General features: G+C 40.9%; 1 non-coding gene across 1 annotated transcript; it reads right to left on the bottom strand.

Annotated features, from left to right (window-relative positions):
* Nucleotides 1-1023: 1023 nt before the first annotated feature.
* On the bottom strand, nt 1024-1131 carry LOC112764648 (small nucleolar RNA R71). Its single transcript, XR_003183274.1, has one exon. It is a non-coding gene; the product is annotated as a small nucleolar RNA R71 (small nucleolar RNA).
* Between the last annotated feature and the right edge of the window lie 4879 nt (nt 1132-6010).

Raw genomic sequence — 6010 nt, 5'->3', positions numbered from 1 at the left:
TTAATGTTTGAATCATATCTTTTCTTGTTAGCCAAGTTTTTAATTTTCAAAATCAAATCTTTTTAAAATGTCTTTCAAATCATATCTTCTCAATCACATCTTTTTAAAAACCAATCATATTTTCTTAACCACATCTTTTTCAAAATAATTTTCAATCAAATCTCTTTGATTTCTAATTTCAAAATCTTTTTCAAAAATCACTTTATTTCTTTCCCACTTTCATTTTCGAAAATTAAGTAATGTTTTTTTTTAAAAAAAATGTTTTCAAAATTTTTACTTAATTTTCGAAAATCACTTCCCTTCTTCTCACATCCTTCTATTTATGGACTAACACTATTCCTTAATGCAAAATTCGAACTCCATCTCCTTTGACAAGTTCGAATTTTCTACTTCTGTCTTCTACTCTTCTTTTCCTCTGACACTTCAAGGAATCTCTATACTGTGACATAGAGGATTCACATTTCTTGTTCTCTTCTCTCTCATATGAGCAGGAGCAAAGACAAAGGCATTCTTGTTGAGGCTGATCCTGAACCTGAAAGGACCTTGAAGAGAAAGCTAAGAGAAGCCAAAGCACAACTCTCTTTAGAGGACCTAACCGAATTCTTCAAAGAAGAAGAACATATGGCAGCCGAAAACAACAACAATGCCAACAATGCAAGGAAGGTGCTGGGTGACTTTACTGCACCTACTCCCGACTTCTATGGGAGAAGCATCTCTATACTTGCCATTGAGCAAACAACTTTGAGCTTAAGCCTCAATTAGTTTCTCTAATGCAACAGAATTGCAAGTTCCATGGACTTCCACTGGAAGATCCTCATCAGTTTTTAGCTGAGTTCTTGCAAATCTGTGACACAGTCAAGACTAATGGGGTTGACCCTGAGGTCTACAGACTTATGCTATTCCCTTTTGCTGTAAGAGACAGAGCTAGGACATGGTTGGACTCACAACCTAAAGAAAGCCTGGACTCTGGGAAAAGCTATCAATGCCTTCTTGGCAAAGTTCTTTCCACCTCAAAAATTGAGTAAGCTTAGAGTGGAAGTCCAAACCTTCAGACAGAAGGAAGGAGAATCCCTCTATGAAGCTTGGGAAAGATACAAACAATTAATCAGAAAGTGTCCTTCTGACATGCTTTCTGAATGGAGCATCATAGGAATTTTCTATGATGGTCTCTCTGAACTGTCCAAGATGTCTTGGATAGCTCTGCTGGAGGCTCTCTTCTTTAAAGAAAACGCCTACAGAAGCTCAAGAGCTAATTGAAATGGTTGCAAATAACCAATTCATGTACACTTCTGAAAGGAATCCTGTGAACAATGGGACTAGTCAGAAGAAAGGAGTTCTTGAGATTGACACTCTGAATGCCATATTGGCTCAGAACAAAATATTGACTCAGCAAGTCAATATGATTTCTCAAAGTCTGTCTGGAATGCAAAATGCACCAAGCAGTACTAAGGAAGCTTCATCTGAGGAAGAAGCTTATGATCCTGAGAATCCTTCAATGGAAGAGGTGAATTACATGGGAGAACCCTATGGAAACACCTATAATCCTTCATGGAGAAACCATCCAAATTTTTCATGGAAGGATCAACAGAGACCTCAACAAGATTTCAATAACAGTAATGGTGGAAGAAACAGGTTTAGCAATAGCAAGCCTTTTCCATCATCTTCTCAGCAACAGACAGAGAGTTCTAAGCAGAATACCTCTGACTTAGCAACCATGGTCTCTGATGACTGAAACAAGGTCCTCCATCAGAAATTTGGAAGGACAAGTGGGTCAGCTGAGCAAGAAAATTACTGAACTCCCTCCTAGTACTCTCCCAAGCAATACAGAAGAAAATCCAAAAGGAGAGTGCAAGGCCATCAACATGGCCGAATTTTGGGAGGAGGGAGAAGCAGTGAACGCCACTGAGGAAGGCCTCACTGGGCGTCCACTGACCTCCAATGAGTTCCCTAATGAGGAACCATGGGAATCTGAGGCTCAAAATAAGACCATAGAGATTCCACTGGACTTACTTCTGCCATCATGGGCTCTGATGAGTATTCTTCCTCTGAAGAGGATGAGTATGTCACTGAAGAGCAAGTTGCTAAATACCTTGGAGCAATCATGAAGCTGAATGACAAGTTATTTGGAAATGAGACTTGGGAGGATGAACCTCCTTTGCTCACCAAGGAACTGGATAACTTGTCTAGGCAGAAACTGCCTCAAAAGAGACAGGATCCTGGGAAGTTTTCAATACCTTGTACCATAGGCACCATGACCTTCAAGAAGGCCTTGTGTGACTTAGGGTCAAGTGTAAACCTCATGCCTCTCTCTGTAATGGAGAAGTTAGGGATCTCTGAGGTGCAAGCTGCAAAAATCTCACTAGAGATGGCAGACAATTCAAGAAAACAAGCCCATGGACTTGTAGAGGATGTTCTGGTTAAAGTTGAAGACCATTACATCCCTACTGATTTCATAGTCCTAGAGACTGGGAAGTGCATGGATGAGTCCATCATCCTTGGCAGACCCTTCCTAGCCACTGCAAAGGCTGTGATTGATGTTGATAGAGGAGAGTTGATCATTCAAGTGAATGAAGAATCCTTGGTGTTTAAGGCTCAAGGATATCCCTCTATCACCATGGAGAGGAAGCATGAAGAGCTTCTCTCAAAACAGAGCCAAACAGAGCCCCCACAGTCAAACTCTATGTTTGGTGTTGGGAGGCCACAACCAAACTCTAAGTTTGGTGTTGAACCCCCACATTCAAACTCTAAGTTTGGTGTTGGGAGGTTCCAACATAGCTCTAAGCATTTCTGAGGCTCCATGAGAGTCCTCTGTCAAGCTAATGACATTAAAGAAGCGCTTGTTGGGAGGCAACCCAATGTTTTATAATTAACTATTTTCTTTTGTTATTTTATTTTTTTTGTAGGTTGATGATCATAAGAAGTCACAAAATCAATGAAAAAAGCAAAAACAGAATGAAAAATAGGAAGAAAAATAGCACATCCTGGAGGATGCACCCACTGGCGTTTAAACGCCAGTGAGGTTAGCTGTTGGGCGTTTAACGCCCAGTCTGGCACCATTCTGGGCGTTTAACGCCAGAAAGGGGCACCAGACTGGCGTTAAACACCAGGAATGGGCAAGAAGCTGGCGTTAAACGCCAGAAATGGGCACCAGCCCGGCGTTTAACGCCAGAAATGGCTAAAAACGTGATTTTGTTTGCCATTTGGTGTAGGGATGACTTTCCTTGACACCTCAGGATCTGTGGACCCCACAGGATCCCCACCTACCCTACCACTCTCTCTCTCTTCTTCACCCATTCACCAATCACCTCAACACCTCTTCCCCGAAAACCCTTCACCTATCAAATCCCATCTTTCTCTTCACCACTCACATCCATCCTTCATAAAACCCCACCTACCTCACCATTCAAATTCAAACCACTTCCCCACCCAACCCACCCTCAAATGGCCGAACCCTACCCTTCCCCTTCTCCTATATAAACCCTCCTTCACTCCTTCATTTTCACACATCCTAAACACCATTTCTCTCCCCTTTGGCCGAACACAAAGCCATTCCCTTCTTCCTCATTTCTTCTTCTTCTACTCTCTTCTTTCTTCTTTTGCTCGAAGACGAGCAAATATTTTAAGTTTGGTGTGGTAAAAGCATTGCTTTTTGTTTTTCCATAACCATTTATGGCATCCAAGGCCAGAGAAACCTCTAGAAAGAGGAAAGGGAAGGCAAAAGCTTTCACCTCCGAGTCATGGAAGATGGATAGATTCATCTCAAGGGTGCATCAAGACCATTTCTATGAAGTTGTGGCCTTGAAGAAGGTGATTCCCGAGGTCCCTTTTTCACTCAAAAAGGGTGAATATCCGGAGATCCGACATGAGATCCGAAGAAGAGGTTGGGAAGTTCTTACCAACCCCATTCAACAAGTCGGAATCTTGATGGTTCAAGAGTTCTTGCCAATGCATGGATCACCAAGAACCATGACCAAAGTGTGAACCCGAATCCAAAGAATTATCTTACTATGGTTCGGGGGAAATACTTGGATTTTAGTCCGGAAAGTGTAAGGTTGGCATTCAATTTGCCTATGATGCAAGGAGATGAACATCCTTACACTAGAAGGGTCAACTTTGATCAAAGGTTGGACCAAGTCCTCACAGTCATATGTGAAGAGGGCACCCAATGGAAGAGAGATTCAAGAGGGAAGCCGGTTCAATTAAGAAGGCATGACCTCAAGCCCGTGGCTAGAGGATGGTTGGAGTTCATCCAACGCTCAATCATTCCCACTAGCAACCGGTCCGAAGTTACCATAGACCGGGCTACCATGATCCATAGCATCATGATTGGAGAAGAAATAGAAGTTCATGAGGTTATAGCCCAAGAACTCTATAAGGTGGCGGACAAGTCCTCTACCTTGGCAAGGTTAGCCTTTCCTCATCTCATTTGTCACCTCTGTTATTCAGTTGGAGTTGACATAGAGGGAGACACCCCCATTGATGAGGACAAGCCCATCACTAAGAAGAGGGAGGAGCAACAAAGACAAGGAAGAGACATTGAGGAGCTCAAGCACTCCATAGGATCTTCAAGAGGAAGAAAGAGCCGCCATCACTAAGGTGGACCCGTTCCTTGATTTCCTTGTTCTTCATTTTCTGTTTTTCGAATTCTAGTGCTTATGTTTATCTATGTTTTTGTCTTGTGATCATTAGTGTCTTAGTGTCTACGCCTTAAAGTTATGAATGTCCTATGAATCCATCACCTTTCTTGAATAAAAATGTGCTTAATTGAAAAAGAAAGAATTGCATGAATTTTAAATTTTATAACAGTTTAATTATTTTGATGTGGTGGCAATATTTTTGTTTTCTGAATGTATGCTTAAACAGTGCATATGTATCTTGAATTTGTGGTTCATGAATGTTGGCTCTTGAAAGAATGATGAAAAAGGAGACATGTTACTGAGGATCTGAAAAATCATAAAAATGATTCTTGAAGCAAGAAAAAAGCAATGAAAAAAAAAGAAAAAAAAAATCGAAAAAAAAAGAAAAAGAAAAGAAAACGAAAAAAAAGGAGAGAAAGAAATAAAGTTGTGATCCAAGGCAATAAGAGTGTGCTTAAGAACCCTGGACACCTCTAGTTGGGGACTCTAGCAAAGCTGAGTCACAATCTGAAAAGGTTCACCCAATTATGTGTCTGTGGCATGTATGTATCCGGTGGTAATACTGGAAGACAGAGTGCTTTGGGCCACGGCCAAGACTCAAAAAGTAGCTATGTTCAAGAATCATCATACTTTACTAGGAGAATCATTAACACTATCTGGATTCTAAGTTCCTAAAGAAGCCAATCATTCTGAATTTCAAAGGATAGAGTGAGATGCCAAAACTGTTCAGAGGCAAAAAGCTAAAAGCCCCGCTCATCTAATTGATACTGATCTTCATAGATGTTTTTGGAATTCATTGCATATTCTCTTCTTTTTATCTTATTTGATTTTCAGTTGCTTGAGGACAAGCAACAATTTAAGTTTGGTCTTGTGATGAGCGGATAATTTGTACGCTTTTTGGCATTGTTTTTAGTATGTTTTTAGTATAATCTAGTTAGTTTTTAGTATATTTTTATTAGTTTTTTGTTAAAATTCACTTTTCTGGACTTTACTATGAGTTTGTGTGTTTTTCTGTGATTTCAGGTATTTTCTGGCTGAAATTGAGGGACCTGAGCAAAAATCTGATTCAGAGACTAAAAAGGACTGCAGATGCTATTGGATTCTGACCTCCCTGCACTTGAAGTGGATTTTCTGGAGCTACAGAAGCACAATTGGCGCGCTCTCAACGGCGTTGGAAAGTAGACATCCTGGGCTTTCCAGCAATATATGATAGTCCATACCTTGCCCAAGATTTGATGGCCCAAACCGGCGTTCAAAGTCACCTTCAAGATTTCCAGCGTTAAACGCCGGAACTGGCACCCAAATGGGAGTTAAACGCCCAAACTGGCACTAAAGCTGGCGTTTAACTCCAAGAAGAGTCTCTACACGAAAAC

The sequence above is a fragment of the Arachis hypogaea genome, chromosome 2 (genome assembly GCF_003086295.3).
Source record: "Arachis hypogaea cultivar Tifrunner chromosome 2, arahy.Tifrunner.gnm2.J5K5, whole genome shotgun sequence".
Taxonomy (NCBI): Eukaryota; Viridiplantae; Streptophyta; class Magnoliopsida; order Fabales; family Fabaceae; genus Arachis; species Arachis hypogaea.
Note: the sequence above shows the minus strand (reverse complement) of the source record. Positions and strands in the feature narration are given on the sequence as shown.